Source organism: Hemicordylus capensis, chromosome 4 (assembly GCF_027244095.1).
Source record: "Hemicordylus capensis ecotype Gifberg chromosome 4, rHemCap1.1.pri, whole genome shotgun sequence".
NCBI classification, from domain to species: Eukaryota; Metazoa; Chordata; class Lepidosauria; order Squamata; family Cordylidae; genus Hemicordylus; species Hemicordylus capensis.
In genome coordinates, this window is record NC_069660.1 from 211,386,490 (window position 1) to 211,408,071 (window position 21,582).

The 21,582-nt window shown below is 44.9% G+C and overlaps 1 protein-coding gene across 1 annotated transcript in view; it reads right to left on the reverse strand.

Annotated features, from left to right (window-relative positions):
• LOC128323509 (uncharacterized) overlaps positions 1-20,211 on the reverse strand; it is a 309,256-nt gene extending 289,045 nt beyond the window's left edge. Inside the window, exon 1 of the mRNA XM_053246776.1 lies at positions 20,165-20,211. The gene's annotated coding sequence lies outside the window, so the exon portion shown is untranslated. The remainder of the gene's footprint in view (positions 1-20,164) is intronic.
• Between the last annotated feature and the right edge of the window lie 1,371 nt (positions 20,212-21,582).

Here is a 21,582-nt window from a genome sequence, read left to right on the forward strand (position 1 = left end):
GTTGGGTAGACTTTTTCTGTGCAAAGAATTCATAACTAACACCTTCTAAGCAATATTAAAGAAGTGTCTTTAGAAGAAATGAAAATGGAACTGGCAGGTGGGTTTGGTGAAATAAAATGGGAAAGAATGTGATATATTGTTAATAAAAGGAAGAAGGGGATTATTGATTTTATTCAATATTATGGAATGTTTATGGGATAAACTGAAGTCTGCAATATTACTAGCTTGGATCAAGGAGAGAAAAGAAGTTTATTCAAGATCATTCCCACTTGAATTTTCTTTAAACATGTTTTAAAACAGATATAAAGATGACTTAAAGCCAAAGTGCCAACTACTGTCATGAAAATTAAAAATCAGAAGTCAAATTAGCATTCTCTATTTAAAAAACTTTTGGATCTAATAATACTTTAGATAAGTGCTTTTCAAACTGTGTTCTAGGAAATCCTGGGGTTCCTTGAAATACTTTTATAGGAGTATAAGAAATATTTGGGGGAGTTGGGAGGCCATCTTAGCAGCAGCGGCACAGAACAATAGGGCTTTAAAAACACCAAGAAGAATGGCATTGTTTCTGTTGGCAGCAGCTACAGCAGTGCTTCTAATTCTGCCAGTCTTCACAATGGCTGCCATCTGCCATTTTCTTTCCCAGAATGCAACAGGCACTCCTGGTGCATTCCGGGAAAGAAAGTGGTAGATGCCTGCCACTATGAAGGTCAGCAGTCTTTCTTTGCCACTGCCTGCAAAGATGAAGTCATTTTTCTTTTTAAAATACTTTTTAAAAAAATGACTGCTACCCCACTGCTTCCAATAAGCCTAAGCCTTCCAGCCCCTGCAATTGTTCTTGTCACTTTTGTGGGTGCCCTCCACAAAAGAGATGAACTCTCTCCCCCATTTTTACTGCTTGCAAAAGCAGTGGTGAAAATGGGAAAGGAGATTGAGCCCAACACTAGCACAGAGCCTCTATGCACAAAAGCAGCTCATACACATGCTATGTAAAGCATAGTACTCCACATTTTAGTACTCCACAAAATGCAGGGCCCTCAACCCCTATGGAGGTAAGCTATACATACACAACCAAGGTGGTGGAGCTGGAAAAGCTCAGAGAGACAGAGAGGCATGTGGATGAGACCTTCAGGGATGTGATAGAGGCATCCCACTCCAGGGCTGGTAGCTCCTCCGCTATCAGGGAGAATGAAGGTCTTGGGCGAGGACATTGGTCTGAGGAAGAGGGAAATGCTCCTTTAGAAGGGACCCCTTCCATGGATGATGAGCCCATATGCTCTCGCACAGGGGATACTCCTCTGTGGGGTGGGGGCCTCCTTGTGGTGGGTGATTCGATCATTAGAGGGATAGAGAGATGGGTTTGTGACCCGCGTGTTGACCGCACGGTGACTTGCCTGCCAGGTGCGAAGGTTGCAGACATCATGCAGCGTCTAGACAGGCTCTTAGGCAGTGCTGGGGAGGAGACAGCTGTCGTGGTGCACGTCGACACCAATGATGTGGGGAAATGTAGTCGGGAGGTCCTGGAAGCATTTTGAAGTCCAGGACCCCCAAGGTAGCATTCTCAGAAATGCTACCTGTTCCACGCACAGGTACAGTGAGACAGGCAGAGCTGAAAGGGTTTCAATGCATGGATGAGACGTTGGTGCTGGGAGAAGGGGTTTAGATTTGTTAGGCACTGGGATACATTTTGGGGAAAGCAAGGCCTGTACAAAATGGATGGGCTGCACTTGAACCAAGATGGAACCAGACTGCTGGCGCTTAAAATCGAAAAGGTTGCAGAGCAGCTTTTAAAATGATGCCTGGGGAACAGCCAATGGGAGCTGGGAAGTATCCCATTTGGCAAAAGCCATCTTTTAAAGTGTGAGGGTGCAAAGGATTCAGATAAAACAGAAGGGGACAGAGCAGAACCACATAAAGAGCAGATGGGAGCCTGTGCCAGCTGGTCAAAGAGTCAAAAGAATAGCATACATCAGGTGAGAGATTCAGCATATAAGTGCTTATATGCCAATGCCAGAAGCCTCCGAGTCAAGATGGGTGAGCTGGAGTGCTTGGTTGCTAACGCAGAAATAGATATAGTGGGCATAACAGAAACATGGTGGAAAAGTGAGAACCAGTGGGACACTGTTATCCCTGGGTATAAACTCTATAGAAAGGACAGGGAGGGGTACCTTGGAGGAGGGGTAGCACTGTATGTTAAAGAAGGGATAGAATCTAACAAGCTAGAAAACCTAGGTGGACTGGAGTCCTCCACAGAAACCATGTGGGTGACAATACAAGGCCTGAAAGGGAATGTGCTACTGGAGACATGCTATCACCCTCCGGATCAAAATGCTGACAGTGACTGGGAGTTGCAGGAGGAGATCAGGGAGGTGTCAAGGAGAGGAAGGGCTGTAATTATGGGTGACTTCAATTACCCACACATAGACTGGGTAAATTCACAGTCATGTCAGGACAAAGAGGTCAAATTTCTAGATATGTTAAATGACTGTGCCCTAGGACATTTGGTCTTGGAACCAACCAGAGAGAAGGCGACTTTGGACCTAATTCTGAGTGGCACCCAGGATCTGGTGCGTGATGTCAGTGCCATCTACCCTTTAGGGAACAGTGACCATAGTGCCATCAAATTCAGCATACATGCAGGGAGAGAATCACCAATGACGTCTAACATGGACATTTTGAATTTCAGAAGAGGAAACTTCTCCAAAATGAGGAGTATGGTGAAAATAAAGCTGAAAGGGAAAATCAGGAGAGTCACTTCGCTCCAGAGTGCATGGAGTTTATTCAAAACCATAATACTAGAAGCCCAGTTAGATTGTATACCCCAAAGGAGGAAAGGTACCACTAAGTCTAGGAGGATGTCAGCATGGCTAACAGGTACCATCAAGGAAGCCATAAAAGGGAAGAAGACTTCCTTCCGAAATTGGAAGGCCTGTCCAAATGAAGAAAACAGAAAGGAACACAAACTCTGGCAAAAGAAATGCAAGGTGACCATAAGGGAGGCAAAAAGAGAGTTTGAGGAACATTTAGCCAAAAGTATCAAGGGGAATAACAAAAACTTCTTTAAATACATCAGAAGCAGGAAACCTGCCAGGGAGGCGGTTGGACCATTAGACAATGAGGGAGTGAAAGGGATTATTAAGGAGGATATGGAGGTTGCAGAGAAGCTGAATGAGTTCTTTGCGTCTGTCTTTACGGCAGAGGATACTGAGCATATACCTGTTCCTGAACAAGGCTTTTTAGGGATGGAGGCTAGAGAGCTGAGTCAGATAGAAGTGACAAGAGATGATGTTCTAAACTGTCTGGAAAAACTGAAAACTAACAAATCCTCAGGGCCAGATGGCATCCATCCAAGAGTCCTCAAAGAACTCAAAAGTGCAATTGCCGACCTCCTTGCTAAAATATATAACTTATCCCTGAAATCAGGCTCTGTACCAGAGGACTGGAGAGTAGCAAATGTAACACCGATTTTCAAAAAGGGATCCAGGGAAGATCCAGGAAATTACAGGCCGGTTAGACTAACGTCCGTTCCAGGCAAATTGATAGAAAGCATCCTCAAGGATAAAATTGTAAAGCACCTAGAAGAACAGGCCCTGCTGGGAGTGAGCCAGCATGGCTTCCGCAAAGGTAAATCTTGCCTCACAAACCTTTTGAAGTTCTTTGAGAGTGTCAACAAGTGTGTGGATCAAGGTGATCCAGTTGGCATAGCATACTTGGACTTCCAAAAAGCATTCTACAAAGTTCCTCATCAAAGATTCCTCAGGAAACTTTGCAGTCATGGGATATGGGGACAAGTACATGTGTGGATTGCTAACTGGTTGAAAGACAGGAAACAGAGCATAGGTATAAATAGAGAGTTTTCACAATGGAGGGAAGTAAGAAGTGGGGTCCCCCAGGGATCTGTACTGGGACCAGTGCTTTTTAATTTATTCATAAATGATCTAGAAGCAGGGGTAAGCAGCGAGGTGGCCAAATTTGCAGATGATACCAAACTCTTCCGGGTAGTGAAATCCAAAACGGATTGTGAGGAGCTCCAAAAGGATCTCTCCAGACTGGGTGAGTGGGTGACAAAATGGCAAATGCGGTTCAATGTTAACAAGTATAAGGTGATGCACATTGGGACAAAAAACCCCAACTTCAAGTATATGCTGATGGGATCTGAGCTGTCGGTGACTGACCAGGAGAGGGATCTTGGGGTCGTGGTGGACAGCTCGTTGAAAGTGTCGACTCAATGTGCGGCAGCTGTGAAAAAGGCCAATTCCATGCTAGGGATCATTAGGAAGGGGACTGAAAATAAAACAGCTAATATTATAATGCCCTTATAAAAAACTATGGTGCAACCACACTTGGAGCACTGCGTACAATTCTGGCCACCACATCTAAAAAAGGACATTGTAGAACTGGAAAAAGTACAGAAGAGGGCAACCAAGATGATCAGGGGCCTAGAGCAGCTTTCTTATGAGGCAAGACTACAACACCTGGGGCTTTTTAGTTTAGAAAAAAGACGACTGTGGGAAGACATGATAGAGGTCTATAACATCATGCATGGTGTGGAGAAAGTAGATAGAGAGAAATTCTTTTCCCTCTCACACAACACGAGAACCAGGGGTTACTCATTGAAATTGATTGCCAGGAGGTCTAGGACCAACAAACTGAAATACTTTTTCACACAACGTGTGATCCACTTATGGAACTCTCTGCGACAAGATGTGGTGACAGCCAACAACCTGGATGGCTTTAAGATGGGTTTGGATATCTTCATGGAGGAGAGGTCTATCAATGGCTACTAGTTGGAGGGCTATAGGCCACCTCCAGCCTCAAAGGCAGGATGCCTCTGAGTACCAGTTGCAGGGGAGTAACAGCAGGAGAGAGGGCACGCCCTCAGCTCCTGCCTGTGGCTTCCAGTGGCATCTGGTGGACCACTGTGGGAAACAGGATGCTGGACTAGATGGGCCTTGGGCCTGATCCAGCAGGGCTGTTCTTATGTTCTTAACTTGCATGTACATAACCTCTGTGCAGACTTAGGAAAATATGGAGGATTGGAGCAATGAAAACAAGTGTGATTTCACGCCCTCTCCGTTGTACACATTTCTCTAATGTAAAATACTAAATGTAAAATATAAAACATAAGGTAAATGGACAATGATAAAGTGGGGAAGGGCTTTGCCTGCAGGAAGTCCACATGCTAAAGATCCCAGATTTGGTCTCTGACACCTCCATGTAGGCCTGGAAAGACTCCTTCCTGAAACTCTCAAGAGCCATGGCCATTCAGTGCAAATAATACTGACCTAGATGAACCAATAGTCTGATTGCATGTAAGGCGGCTTCACATGTTTATATGTTTACTGCAAGGCAGGCTATAAATATATGTAACCCAACAAATATTTTCTTCTTTTTACTAGATTACTTCAGTTCTGATTAGAAGCTGTTTTTCCCTGTCACCCCCCTGTGTCCCTTTATTTGTCCCCTAAATTGCTGTGCATGAAACTTTTTAAACTCTTAGATACATTTAGCACATTACCTTCCGTTCTTTCCCAGATATCTTCCTGCAGTGTAGCCCGCATAAGAGAACAAATAGTATTTTAAAGCAAAATATTGTGCATGTAGCTGAAAATGCCCTTGAAGTCCCTGCCCCCCTGATGTAGTCTTCCTTAGCAAAATCTTAATGTATAGCCATTGGAATATTGTATTCCAGCTGGATGCCTGACTGAGGGTGGGTGGATTAATTCTCCCCTATTATTCACTTCACTCTCTTGAACACGCAATAGAATGACATTTCAGTAGAAAGTTACTGATTTGCCTCTAGGTTTTGTGGAAAGCTTGGGTTAGTCACTTTCTTTAAAATTTGATTTCCCTTAAAGGTGACCTGAAAACAGAGAGAGAGAGAAGACAATGGGTTTGCACCTGTTTCTTCTTCTTTATGATACAGGAAAATGATTGTGAAAATATTTTATTTGTATAAGTGATAAAAGTACAAGCATGTGCAATCTTAATGAGAGGCAGGGAAAATGAAGCAACCATAGTGTAGCACACCCATCCCGCCATGAGAGCGGCTGACATTCAGACTGATATTGTGCATGTGCACTGTGGGAGGGGAGATGTTTGCCAATCCCCCTTCTTGCTGCAGCCTCTGTGCTTCCTAAAAGTATGTCCTTGAGGTTCTTTTAACTCTCGGGGACCTATTTTGTTTGTTTATTTATTTATTTATTCCTCATATTTATATACCGCCCAAACTTTCGTCTATTTTCAGGAGACACATGCCCTATTCAGATGTTATTAAAACAGAAGTTGAACCTGCATACTGCCTCTCAAAGCACATCGGAAGTCCCACCTCAGCACATCACTCAGCTTCTCCCTTGCAGTGCTGACAGTTACAGAGGCTGACCTCACAAGCAGCCAAGACTGGGCTAGGGCAGCCAAGCCCAAGCTTGGCTGCCCTTGAGAACCAGCAGGAGCCAAGCAGCTCCCAGCAGTGCCTCGGTAGCAAACCGATCTAGGGAGCCCGCCTCTTAAGTGAGGTTAAAGAAGCAAGCGCTCCCTTAACCCCATTTGCCTAATCATGAAGCACTGACCGGCGCCTGCCTGTTGCTGGGGGGATCCTCACAATGCCTCACGTACTCACGTGGTACATTGTGGGATCTCTGGGGGCTGGAACAATAAGTTTCGGTCCTGGATCCCTCTGCCCTGCTCCGTGCTTCACGGAGCAGGGCTGCTCATGTGGGAGGGTGGAGCGCGCTCCGACCACCAATCTGTGGATCATCTGCAGGGAAGGTAAGCTCTTTGGAACCCTCCCCACACACCCCACGCACCCGCTTTTGATGATCGTGAGAATCACCCCACAGTGTGCCTGAAGAGGCAAACTCTGTAGCTGTGATAAAAGACTTATTCGTGATGGGGGCGGGGGGTTGGAGCAACTAGAACTTCAATTCTATCATGCTTCTCTTTTCTCTTCAGCTACCCTCTTACACAGTACAATTCTATGTTTTTTTTAAAAAGTAATACCACTGTATTCGATGGCTTACTCCCAAGTAAGTGTGCCTAGAACTGCATCCTTAAGCTAATGCTAAGTTAAAATTTTGGAATATATGTTGTATTCTAGGTTTTGTTCAATGTCTATTTGATTTACTTCCCTTCCTTGGCTACTACCCTGATTTATAACTTTATCTCCTTGGCTTTTTGTGCCTTAACTGGCAGCTCCTTATACATGGGTATACTCTTTTACAACATACTGTTGAATTTAGGTCAGTGATCAGCTGTCTCATCATCTGCAAGTCATGTGCAGTTGTCCCCAGACCACAGATGCAGTAAAGGCAGGATATGACTCATCCATTTATATGCATGCACCCCTAAATGGAACTTTGACATATTACTATTAACGACTCCACCACTGGCCAAATTTCATGTTACTATAAGCATTTAATATTCAGTAGTGTGTTTTTTCATTTTTCTTTTAACTAGCACATGAGAAGATCAGGAACATGGTGAGGGAGGGGGCTTTAACCATCCCCCCACTTGTGCTTCCAATCCAGATCCATCATATTTATTTATTCTGAAATGCTTTGGAAACATTTGTTGGAAAGTGTTATATAAATATTATTATTTGTTGTTGTTGTTGTCGTTATCGTCATTTTCTCCAGGGGCTGCTCCCATTGACACTAATAGAAGATTTTCTTCCTGATCAAATAGCAGCCATGGGCTGTTGTTTTAAGTTTAGAGTCTTGGGTGAGACTGGTTTATAATGTGTCTAGATTTATCTGGAGATGGGGAGACAGGAAGCATATCCACTGATTATGGGGCAGCTATTATGGTGATGCGGGGGATAGAAGAAGCAACATTGGCAAGTCAGCAGGCTGTTACAGGAGAAGGAAGATCAGAAATCTACTAGCTTCCCATGCTGGCTGTCCTGCCAGTTCTTTGACCTTGTGGAACAGTGCCAACTACTCACCTTGCTCCTTTTTAATGCCAGGTCGGTCCAGAATAAATCAGAAATCATCCATGATCTGATTCTGTATGAAGGGGTCGACCTGGTATGTATCACAGAGACTTGGTTGGGGAAAGCTGGTGGCTAAGTCTAGTCCCAGCTTCTCCCGCCAGTGTACTCTGTTGAGGAGCAGGTGAGGGGATGCGGGAGGATCTGTGGTCCATAAGAACATCATTTCCCTTACCAGGATCCTTGTCGAAATGTCTGACTATATTGAATGTTTGTACTTCTATGTGTTTTTACCCATGTATAGTGTTTATGCTTGTATTTTATAGATTTTAAATTAGATTTGTTTTATATTTTTAGCTTCATATTTTTATTGTTATTCTGTTGTGTTTTTTTTTTAATTTTTGTAAACCGCCTTGGGATTGTTTTTAATGAAAGGCGGTATATATATTCAACAATACATACATACATAAGTTTGGGGACCAGGGATAGACTGGGACTTCTGTTGGCGTACTGATCACCCCGCTGCCCAGTGGAGTCCCTGACTGAGTTAAGCAAGTATTGGCCTGTCTCCAACCTTCCAAGGGTGGTGACCTCCCAGCTACAAGCAGTCTTGGAGGAAACTGATTATCTAGACCCATTTCAAACTGGCTTTCGGACAGGCTATGAGACTGTCTTGGTCAGCCTGCTGGATGATCTCAATGGAAAATTGTCAGGGGGAGTGTGACTCTGTTGGTCCTTTTGAATCTCTCAGCAGCTTTTGATACTATCAACTATAGTATCCTTCTGGAGCATCTGAAGGGGTTGTGGGTGGAAGGCACTGCTTTGCAGTGGTTCTGCTCCTACCTCTCAGATAGTGTCCCTTGGAGACTTCAAAATATGAATTTTTATATGGCATCCCTCAGGGCTCCATATCGTCTCCAATGATCTTTAACATCTACATGAAACTGCTGGGAGAGATCATCAGGAGATTTTGTGCAGGGTGTTACCAGTATGCTGATGACACCCAAATCTATTTCTTCATGTCAACATCATCAAATTGAATAAATAATAATAATAATCATCATAATAATAATCAGGAGAAAGCATAACCTCACCCAGGCTTTTAATTAGATGTTGTTTTATGTTTTTAATAGTTTTAACATTTTAAATTTTAATTGTTGTAATGTTTTAATCTTTTTATCTGGTTTTATTGTTTTGTTGTTTATTGTTTTGTCTCAGAGACATGCGTTTTGGGCGGTATATAAATGTTTCAAATAAATAATAAATAAATAAATAAATGCCTGCCTGGAAGGAGAAATGGGCTGGATGAGGAATTACAAACGGAGACTGAATCTAGATAAGACGGAGGTACTTATTGTGCGATGGCTGGAACTCAGGAAAATATTTTGATCTGTCAGTTCTAGATGTGGCCACACTTCCCCAGAAGGAACAGATACGCAGCCTGGGAGTGCTACTCGATCCAAACCTCTCTCCGGCTTCTCAGGTTGAGGCAGTGGTCAGAGGTGCTGTTTATCAACTTTGGCTGATATGTTAGCTGCATCCATTTCTTGAGAAACCTCAGAACAGTGGTACATATGCTGGTAATCTCCAGACTTTACTACTGCAATGTGTTTTATGTAAGGCTGCCTTTGTATGTAGCCTGGAAACTACAGTTGGTACAGAATGCGGCAGCTAGGTTAGTCTCTGGGTCATCTTGCAGAGTCCATATAACTCCTACACTAAAAGAGCTATACTTGCTACTGATAGGTTTCTGGGCAAAACATAAGGTGCTGGTTATAACCCTAAACAACCTAGTCCCTGGGTATTTAAAAGAATGTCTTCTTCACAATGATCCCCATTGAGATAATCTGAAGAGGTTCATCTGCAGTTGCCACCAGCTCATCTGGTGGCTACGCAGGGACGGGCCTTCTCTGTTGGTGCCCTGAGATTCTAGAATGCACTCCCTGCTGAAACAAGAGCCTCCCGATCTCTGACAACTTTTTAAAAGTCTCTAAAGACACCTTTATTCACCCAAGCTCTTTAATTGGTTTTTAATTGTTTTAAGGATTTTATTTCAATCTGTTTTATGTTGATTTAAACTGCCCAAAGATGGAAGTTTGGGGTAGTATACAAATTAGATAGATAGATTCCCCTTACTTGCCACATTCCAGTCGGGACTGGGCCTTTCTTTGCATATTGTTTAACAAAATAAAAACAAGTATTTGTGTGCTTAAAGTAACAGGTAGTTTGACCCATAAGCGCCTGAGTTACATAGTCTTCATTTCTTGGCAACTGATTAGTCTTCTTGCAGAAACTTGAAACTGATGATGGTATTTGGGAACTCAGACTTGAGATTCTTTTTTAAAAAAAAAACCCTTCTTTGAGTCCACTTTCAAGTGTCCTTGTAGTATCTGCCAACATTTAGTCACTTTCTGCACCTGTAGTTCTGCTGTCTTGGGGCACTGAGATAGGTTTTTCTCACTCTGGCTGGCATGTTAAGTGTGCCCCAGAGCTGAGTGCTTGAAAGTGTGAAGGCATAGGGTGCTTTTAACTGCATCCGATTTGTCTGCGTTGAGCTCTGAAGCATAAGCAGCGCGACTTAGGCAGTTATTCCACACCATGATATTTAACCAACCTACATTGTCTCAGCGTTCAAGAAAGCTGTTTGTTAGTTGGTGAATAAGGCATGAAGTATAAATCTCACCTTGCAGGTTTATGCAATTACATGACGTGTGTTCAAAGCAACCAGAATCTCTTTCCTGTGCAGTTGTACCTGGATATCAGTAAATCTTTGCAATTTGGATGGGAGTCCTTATTTAACAATACTATATTATAGCTAAGTTGCATCCATGTGCATTGAAATTCTCACAATTTCCCAACATATTTTGGCACAATTAAGAATAGCCACCCACCCAAAAATTTAGCACAACAAATGACATTATATAAAATGCATTGTTTTCCAAACTGCATCCCTGTTTCCAGAACTGAGAAAGATTAACATCATCCTTTAAAATATCTTAAACTATAATCATTTTTAAGCATTTGTTTCAACGGAAAAGAACTAAACATGCACTCTTACCAAAAGTAATGTGACCTAACAGTGCTTAACTGTAGTTGGATTATATCCCATAGTTTTCAAAATCCAGTTTCCAGAGATTACACAGTTACATGTACACTTGGCATATGTTATTTCTTTGTCACATTTTTACCTCACTTTTCCTCCAAGGAATTTAGGGTGAAATATGTGGGTGTTCCTCCCACCCATGTTAACCTCATAACAATCATGAGAAGTAGCTGAGACTGAGAGATGGTGGTGTCATCCAGTGAGTTTCCTGGCTGAGTGAGGAGTTGAACTCAGGTTCCTTCATTCTAATGCAACACCTGAACCACTGAATCACACTGGCTTTCTCATATGTGCAAGTATTATTTTACTCATAGCTTAACATGCATTAAAAAAATGAAGAAGAACATAGTAACCAACCTCTAGATCAGGGGTTCCCAACCTTGGTTCCTCCAGATGTTGCTGAACTACAACTCCCACCACTCCCAACCCCAGGTTTCCCTGAGTTGCAGTTCAGCAATATCTGGAGGAGCCCAGGTTGGGAACTCCTGATCTAGACTCAGGCTGCATGTACTGAATAACGTTTTGTGTGCAAATAGAGAGACAATTTTGGTCCCTCTCCTTCTTTAGCCCTCTGTGAAATTAGGTGGCTTCAGTTTGTGGAGTTTCACCAAAAAAATCATTTATTTATTGTTAAATTTATATACCGCCTTTTATTAAAACAATCCCAAGGCGGTTTACAGCAGAATTTAAAAACAAGATTGTAAAAAAGACAATTAAAACATTGAGCTAAAAATATATAACAAATCTGATTAAAAATTTAAAACACAAGCATAAAAACAGCATGTTAAAGAGCAGCAGCAGAGACAATCATATAAAAGCCTGGGTAAAAAGCTAGGATTTAACATGCTTTCTAAAAGCTGAGATGGAGACTGAGGAGTGAATAGCCACTGAGAGAGCATTCCAGAGTCTGGGGGCAGCAACAGAGAAGGCCCTGTCCCACGTGCACGACAACCGAACCTCCCTCATTGTCGGCACCCGGAGCAGAGCCCCCTCAGATGACCTCATCAAGCGGGCAGCAACCCTTGGGAGCAGGCAGTCCCTCAGGTATCCCAGGCCCAAACCGTTAAGGGCTTTAAAAGTCAAAACCAGCACCTTGAATTGGACCTGGAAACAAACAGGTAGCCAGTGCAGCTCTTTCAAAAGGGGAGTGATATGCTCCCACCAGGCAGCTCTAGATAAAGCCCTAGCTGCCAAATTTTACATTAGCTGCAGTTTCAGAATATTCTTCAAGGGCAGCCCCACGTAGAGCATGTTACAGTAATCCAGCCGTGACGTGACTAAAATTGGAGCCTGCTAGCTTTTCTAAGCTCATGGTTATTATAAATGATGTCCATGACAAAGGAAGCCGACTGTACCCCAACCTTTGCCAAGGTAGTGTGCACTACAGTGATGTGCAGTTTTCCTACCCCAGCATGGGAGATGCAGCCCTGATTCTATGCCATAGCAAGGCCTGTGATCCCATCCGCTCCTCACCAGTGATCCACAAAGCATAGCTTCCTTTGCCACTACAGCCTGGCTTCTTATGCATGTGGCAAAGGTGCCAAACAGCAGTCCACAGCCAGTTGTAGCCTCTGAAGCAACTTCATCTGCATTCTGGAGGTGCTCCCAAATCAGTGCTGGTTCATTATATTTTGCTGCTTGGAATGGAACATTAATTGGGACTCCTCCCTTCCTCACCCTTTTCTTTTTTTCCTACTCAAAGTACACACCCCAATTCCTGCCTTCCAAACCTCTCCCTTTTTTCTTAGAAAGGGAAAAGGGAAAGCATGTGGTACCATCTGGCCTTTGGTGAAGCTGATGCTGAGGTGTTGTGGTGACCCCGAGAACAACCCCACAATCTGCCACCTGAAGTGGTCCACTTTACCCTGCTTCATGAAAGGGCTAGCCTGGCCCAAATTTCAATTAAGGTGTGGTACACTCACTATTTCACTTGTAAGTGGTGGGGGAGCAATGAATTTGCATTTGTCTCACAGCTATTCTACCCCTTAAGGAGATCTTTCAGGCACCATATTTGTTCAGGTACCCATTCACCCTCCTCTGGATAGATGGTTCTGTACTCCATAGAGGACAAACCCATATTGCCAGGCACTGCAGCTTTACTCTAGAATTTGCGAAGGGGTCAGAGTGTACAGCCTCTGGACTGTATAACAATAGTGCCTTCCTAAGAATACAGAGGCTTACCATCCTTGCTCTATGGTTTATGTATTTTATAGACAATGCAACAGACCTCACTAAAGTGACTTATTTATTATTTCTTTACTTAGCATACTTCTATACCCCCCAAAACACAAGTTCTCTGGGTGGTTTACAGGACGGTTTACTTGTCAATAACATTGTATAAACAGCTTTTAATTGACATCTTTCCGAGCTGTTTGGGGGGCATTTCAAGTTCAAAAGATGAGATACAGAAATTTTAATAAATACACAAAGAGAAATTTCTTATTCTGCTTCCAGACTTCCTGGGTGCCCTGTGCAATAAGAGAAGAGTAGCCTCCTGAGGTCCTGACAATCTCCTGATCTGGCCACCCTCTGGAACCAGCCTTGCGAAGCTCTAAGTGTCATTCTCAGATACTTACCAGCCAGCTGTGATTATTCAATAGTAGGGACAGACACTTTGCATATGCTCAAAAACACATTATACCACATATTCCCGAGCTTTATGCTAGCAGGAACCTTATTTTCCTCTTAACGGTGTATATCAGCAACAACAAAAATCCCTAAATTATATAATAGCAAACATTTTACAAAGATTTTCAACAGGATATAGACATTTTTCCTTGTTTCCAACAGAGAACTTCTAGCTCTAAGGATGTAGGAGGAGATGCCCTGAACGTTTTCTGCAGTTCAGATGATACCATTAGAAACAAGACAACTAGGTGGATCACAGATCCACTGCTGCCATGTATCACCATTCCCATGCTCTTTGAGTGCAGAGAACAGAAAATCAATATAGAAAAAGATACCACTGGTGTAATACTAAGAGATATCAGAGGATGAATCATTTCTGGAAGTTAACCAACTAAGCTGTCATCGTCGTCATGATGAACATAGGATAATAAAGTGTGCAGTTCACAGAAAAGGTGACTAAAGAATGGGTGGATGAATTAATGCAGGAGTCGCCAGGTACAATCTGATAAACTATAGCTTGTGCAACTCTGCAGTTAAGTCATTCTTTATTACCCTGTATAACAGCTACAGCACCAACTCGACACACCCCAACTCAGAATGAAATTAACCACAACAGCCTTTGCAGTAATGACATTAATATTCAAAAACTGAAGAAAAATGTGATCAGACCATGAGAGCTTAAAGCAGAAGCTGAAAGAGCCCCACTGTAATACCTTTTGCTCAGGAGAATATTTCATCTTATACTTTACTTAGATTGGTGTTGCTTTTCATTGGATGATAGGCCTGAATGGGCAGCATTGATCACCATTTACATAAAGATAGCCTTTCCGATATATTTTAAATTTTATTAAATACTTTTCAGAAGAATGACAAAAGTGATGCAAGTTACATAAGATAGAATAAAATCATGATATAATAAAAAATATTATATTTATTCGGCAGTACAATAATGCATACCAATTCACACCCAAATGCCTCCTAATAACAGACAATGACCAACTCAGGCAGGCCTCAACTAGAACAGCGGTTCACAGAACTGAACAACCAAGAATGTTCAGGCAGCATACCTATCAACCTAGCATCCTAAAGAAATCGGGGAGAGAACTGAATTTGATTAGAAGGTTTTGAATGAAGCAAGCAGGTGAAGAAACGTCCATAGCTGCTACATTTATTAGATGAACATAAGAGGAGACCTGCAGGATCAGACCAATGATCCATCAAGTCCTACATCCTGTTTTCTACAGAGGTCAACCAGATGTCTCCAAACAGGACAGAAGTTTATAACCTCCTCTTGCTGGTATTCCTAAGGAACTGGTATTCCATGGCATACTGCCTCTGAACCTGGAGGTTTCAAAAAGCCATTATGACTAGCACTTGATGAATCAATCCTCTCTTAAACCCACCTAAACCAGTGACCATCACCACATCTTGTGGCAGCAAATTCCATAAATTATGTGTTGTGTACATGTAAACATTCCCATTGTTCAGATTAATTTCCAAGTATTCCATTTTCAAAACTCTGCTTCTTCTCTTCCACAACATTCTATGGAATTCTTTCAAAACTCCCAACATGCCTTAGAACTGTCATGAACATTCACTCAAACCAGCCATTAGGGCTTGAAGTTCTTACACAGATATACAAGTACTTGTATCTTTTCTTCAGTGGGGGCAAAAGTAGCTGACCGGACAATGGGAAAACGGCAGGGTATAAAATCATTAAGAAGACCCAGTCAGAAGCGTAGGGAGGCTGGCAGTGGCCCGTGTGTGGCTGCCGCCACAGCCCCCCTGCCACCGCAGCCCCTCCTGGCTCCACCCCCCGTGTCTGATGGCAGACACAGGGGGCTGGCTAGCCACGGCCTCGCATCTGACATCAGAAGCAGGGGCGAGGTCTCCCTCCCAAATGGGGCCACGTGGCCCTATTTGGAAAGGAGATTTGCCTGCACTACATTGGGCAGCCTTAAAGGCAGGGAGAGCCATTCCGACTGCGCTGCCAACATAGCGTGGCCAATCTCTCTCCCAAACGGGGCCGCATGGCCCCGTTTGGTAGGGATATGGATCAGCCCTACTGTGTTGGCAGCGAGACCAGGAGCGGCTCTCCCTGCCTTTAAGGCAGGGAGAGTCACTCCATCCGCACTGCCAATGCAGCACGTGCCGATTTCGGATCCAAACAGGGCCGTGGCATCACAGATTGGTGGCACCACAGGTTCTTTGAACTTGTTTGCCCAATGGTGGCTCCACCCCTGGACCCAGTTGTCTTCCAGTCTTCAGATTCACTGTATAACAGGGGGGTAGCAATGTTGAAGTAGGCCCAGGGACAGGAAGTGAAAATGGACTCCTAGACCCCCTGCCGCCACCTTCTCCCTCCACCCTTGTCTTTGCTGCAGAACTATTTGGACCATGATGGAAAACACAACACTCTCCACATGACCTTTATCCTTTGCAAATAATATCTCACACACACACACACACACACACACCCTTACTCTGATCAAGAGCCAGTAGCTTGCCCATAAGTCAGGGAGGCGGGAGGGGAGAGGGAAGAGCAGCCTGCTTCCCAGCAAGCCCCTTCCCCTCATGGGCCCCAGGGATATTCATCCCCCTTTGTTCAATTATAGCTACACCTCTGTGGCATAACAAAGTCTCAACAAGAATCATAGAACTATATGTAGCATTAATTCTATCCTAAAACTAGTCACCTGTCCAGAATATGTATAAAGAAGAAGGGAGATTAACTTTTCATTCTTCCTCAAGACTTTCAAGATTCCAAACAGGTTCTTACCCTACATATTTACTTTCTAAAAAACAAAACAAAGCATTGCTCTTAAAACTATTACAAACATTCCAGCTTCTCTGGTTTCCTCCTACTAGTTTACATGTCCTGCTACAAGGTTCTGGGGAAACCTCATCCATGTTACAACTTTAAATTTCTTTAGGCAAATCTAAAATTGGCTGGATGATTATTTAAAGTGGTTGGCAGGTGTGCAATTCTAGCCTCAGGCCCAGTCCTGACACCTCAACTATACCCAGCTGAACACCCAGCCCAGCTGAGGACTGAGACCTAGGGCTTTTATCAAGCTTAATGTCCCCTTGAGCAATAACTGAGCTACACTTAATAATCAATTTATCTATTTTTTCTGTGCAAATTCATAAAGCAACTCTAGACAAGGAAAACTATTAGCAATTATTTCCATTCCATTTGAGCATTAGGATGATTCAAAGAAAAGAAACAGAGCAAGTAACTTTAAAAAAAAAAATGAAGCAGGCACAGCCCTTCTGATTAAGAGTCCAAGACAGGCAGCTTTATTTTGGTTTCTTAACAGAAAGGTATGGACATCAGTCTATCTGTGAACTAGTTTGATAAATATAGCATCATCTTTAAGGAATTGCAGCGTCTGGGCAAGTCAAAGTTAATGCTTGTCTAGATGGCCAAAGATTGCCACACTTGCATTACAAAACCTGTGCCATTTGCTAAACTAATAGAAGGATATATAGTAAAGTGAATTAACTGTGCACTATCCCCTTAAATACTGCAGTGTTGTCATTCTTTTGCATGTATAGCTTTGTATATTCTCTCTCGCTACCCCAAGTCTTCAGAATGTGCTCCCTGCCAAATGAGCGTGTCCCCATCAGCTTTTGAAAAGGCTCTTAAGACGCTTTTATTGACACAAGCTTTTTAACTAGAATTGTGGTTTTAAACTGTTTTGATGGTAGTTAGAGGCATCTTGCTTCTGAGAGTGGAGTATGGATGTGCATGAATTGGTTCAGAGGCCCTTTTATGGACCTCCGAAACAGTTCGAAGGTCTGGTGGTTCGGCCAGTTCAATGGCAGGGGGTGGGAATTACCTTTAATGAGCGGGGAGGTGCTCTTACCCCCCCCCCCATGTTTCCCCCACCGGTGCTGTGATTAAAAACAGTCCCATGGGGCGGCAGCATATCTCCTTGCTGTACCTGTGTGCGTTGGACCAGAAGTGTCCTGTGCACATGCACATGTCGCGTGCAAGCACATGCGCCGGGCACTTCCAGTCCGAAGTGCACCGGGGTGGCGAGGAGGTATGCTGCCACACTGCAGGACTGTTTTAAATCATAGTGCCAGTGAACAAAATGTGGTGTATGTGTGTGTGGTATAAAGAGCACCCTTCCTGCTCCTTAAGGTAACCCCTCTCCGTCGAACCAGCTGTTGCTGGTTCCGTGCACATCCCTAGGCTGGAGGTGGTCTATAGCCCTTGGACTAGTAGCCATGGATAGATCTATCCTCCACAAATTTGTCCAAGCCCTTTTTAAAGCCATCCAAGCTAGTGGCCATCAACACATCCTGTGGCAGAGAATTCCATAGATTAATTATGCACTATGTGAAAAAGTACTTCCTTTTGTTTGTCCAAAATTTCCTTGCCTTCCGTTTCATGGAATGACCCCTAGTTCTAGTGTTGTGAGAGAGGGAGAAAAATTTCTCTCTGTCCACTTTTTCCATGAAACACCTCTATCATGTCTCCCCGCAGTTGCCTCTTTTCCAAACCAAAGAGCCCCAGAGCTGTAGCCTTACCTCATAAGGAAGGTGCTCTAGGCCCCTGATCTTCTTGGTTGTCCACTTCTGCACCTTTTCCAGTTCTACAATGTCCTTCTTAAGATACAGTGACCAGAATTGTATGCAGTACTCCAAATAGCGCCACATCATAGATTTGTATAAGGGCATTATAATATTAGCATTTTTATTTTCAGTCCCCTTCCTAATGATCCCTCGCATGGAATTGGAGTTTTTCACAGCCGCTGCACACAGAGCTGACACTTTCAATGAGCTGTCCACCACGAGCCCAAGATCTCTCTCCTGATCAGTCACCAACAACTCAGTTCCCAGCAATATATATGTGAAATTGGGTTGTTTTTTATTCTATATGCATCACTTTACTGTACACTTGCTTACATTGAACCACATTTGTCATTTTGTCACCCACTCACCCAATTTGGAGAGATCCTTTTGGAACTCCTCACAATCTGTTTTGGATTTCACTACCCTAAATAGTTTAGTGTCATCTGCAAATCTGATCACTTCACTGGTTACCCCAACTTCTAGATCATTTATGAACAAGTTAAAGAGCACTGGTCCCAGTACAGATCCCTGGGGGACCCCACCATTTACTTCCCTCCATTGTGAAAACTATCCATTTACTCCTACCCTCTGCTTCCTCTCCTTCAACCATTTACCAAATCCACACATGAACATGTCCCCTTATCCCATGATTGGAACATAAGGTGGAACTTCCTCAAAATGCCTACGATGGAAGACTTTTATTAATTTACAAGTGAATTTTAGCCCGTTGAAAAACGGGCGCTAGTAATGCTTTCGGCCCCGCCGCCGAACCGCCCTCCCAGCTGCCCGATCCCACCATTTGTACAGGAAAGAGGAGCTCGCCAGCAGAGCTCCTCTTTCTGCAAAGGCTCTTCTCAAACTGGCGCTTTGAGCGGAAAGGACGCCCTTTCCGCTCAAAGCGCCAGTTTGAGAAGAGCCTTTGCAGAAAGAGGAGCTCTGCTAGCGAGCTCCTCTTTCCTGTACAAATGGTGGGATCGGGCAGCTGGGAGGGCGGTTCGGCGGCGGCATTTTTCAGGGCCAATTTGGCCCTTAGTAATTTGGCGGGGGGACGGGAATGGTGGGATCGGGCCCCAAGGTTCCCCCCCCCGCCCGGCTTTACTGGCGGCGCCAGGCCTCGGCGGCGGCTCCGCCGCCACCTCGGCCAGCTTCCCCGCCGCCTCTTGCCCCGCCGCCTCTCTCCTTTATTTGCGGCGGCCGCTTCTGGCCCCGCCGCCGCCTCACCCGCACTCCCGCCGCCAGTTGCCCCGTCGCGGCCACCGCCACCTCTGGCCATGGCCACGGCTGCGCCGCCGCCTCTCCCACACTCTCCTCCTGGCGTAGGCGGCGGCCACTTCTCCTTCTCCCGGCCCCAACATGGCCGCCGGGTCCTGCCGTTCGTGCCTCCCTTGCCCTGTTCTGGGCATGCCCAGAACAGGCCAGGCACGAACGCACGCTTGGTGTCCGTCCACGGACGGACACCAAGCGTTTTATTAGAGAGGATTCTTGTAAAGGAACACACTCCTTCATCAGGGGCTCAAAAGAAGTGGTAACTTTATTTTCTGTACAGCAAACTCTTACTGCTATACTGCAATCGATTTTGAGCCTCTGACAAAGGAATGTCTTTCGAAACTTGTTGGGCAATTTTACAATAATACAAGTCTTCTACCTTAGGCACTTTGAGGCAATTTCCCCTCTCCCTCTTTCTTCTGGCTTGTTATGGCCAAAACAAATTAACCAGTTGGAAGTATGGCCAAATGTAAACACCACACACTCTAGATACAGGTGCCCTATCAAACACAGATTGGAAAGACGATCTGCACATCCTAATGCCAGCATGAGCAGAGATCTTTTCAGCAACGTGGTATCCTGTTCTGTTTAAATAGAGGACTTTGGGGCTGTTCACACGACCACACAGGCGGGGGGAAAGGCAGGGTTCAACTTACTTTCCCCCAGATGAGTGCTCGCAGCCCCGAAGGTACACAAGCTGCAAACCCACACGACCAGTGCAGATGAATCTCTGCACTGTTCCTGGCAGCTTGGGTAAATAGACGCTGGGACTTGTCGTCCCAGCCTCCAGAAATCCCACAATGCAATGCACAACACGCGTGATGCATTGGAGGATTCCCACAAGAGACAGGTGCTCTAGGCACCCGTCTCTGCATGCGGCCGGGCTGGAAGCAGCCCAGCTCGCACATGAACAAGTAGCCAGGGTTAAGTGAGTGCTTACTCCCTTAACCTTGGCTAGCAAACAAGCTAAAAAGCTGGCCACTGGGATAGGACCCAATCCCGGTGGTTCTCATGTGGCTGGACACCCATAGCCTGGCTTAGGCTGTGTGTGAGAACAGCCTCATATTCTATTCCATTTCAATTCAGTTTATGTCAGGGCTGCTCAGCTTCAGTCCTCCTGCAGAGAGATGTTGGCCTACAACTCCCATAATCCCTGGCTATTGGACACTGTGGCTGGGGATTATGGGAGTTGTAGTCCAAACAGAGGCACACCTGGACCTTGGTGCCCCAGGACATGGCCTCGAAGGCCTGGGGGGCCTCCTGCCACTGCTGTGAGCCACCACCACTGCCACGAGCCCTCCTCCCCACCACCGTGAGCCCTCCTCCCCGATATGCCAACCGCCCATGTGTGCGTCCGGGGGTGGGGGGGTGAGGTGAGCAGGACTCCCACACACACCCCCGTGGCAGCAGCAGCTGTGGATGGAGCGGGAACAGTCGACCCTCCAGCTCAGTGGCCTCTTAGAACTGCAAGGCGGTCCAGTGCACCTGTGCAGTTCAAATACAGCACTGCAAGCCCTCGAGGTGGCTCAGGGTCGCAAACTGTCCACGGGTTTGTGATGCTGTATTTGAACAGTGCAGGCACACCAGAGCACCTCACAGTTCTAAGAGGCCGCTGAGCCAGAGGGTCGACAGTTCCCACTCCGCCTGCCGCTGCCATGGGCAGGGGGGAGGCCTGTTCACCTCACCCCCCATCTCCCAGCTGCGCACATGGACAGCTGGCATGTCAGGGAGGAGGGTTCATGGCAGGGGCGGTCGGTCCAGGTGCCCAGTTTGCCTGGTTGCGCCACTGAGTCAAAAGACAGCTGGGGGGGGGCAAAGTTGAGCGGGCCTGGTTTATATAGAAGGCAAATAGCGAAATAAAGACCCCAGAAATACAGCCAGCCTCAAATTCCCCTCCTTGCTCTCTTTCCTTAAGCTAAGACAGGGGTTCCCAACCCTGGGTCCCCAGATACAACTCTCATCATCCCAAGATTGGGAAATCCTAGACTAGGAGAAACCCTGTGTGTAGGCCTGCGTGAGAAGCCATGCCAGAGAACTGTATTGAATATAAACCTGTTAAATAAACTTGGTTAAG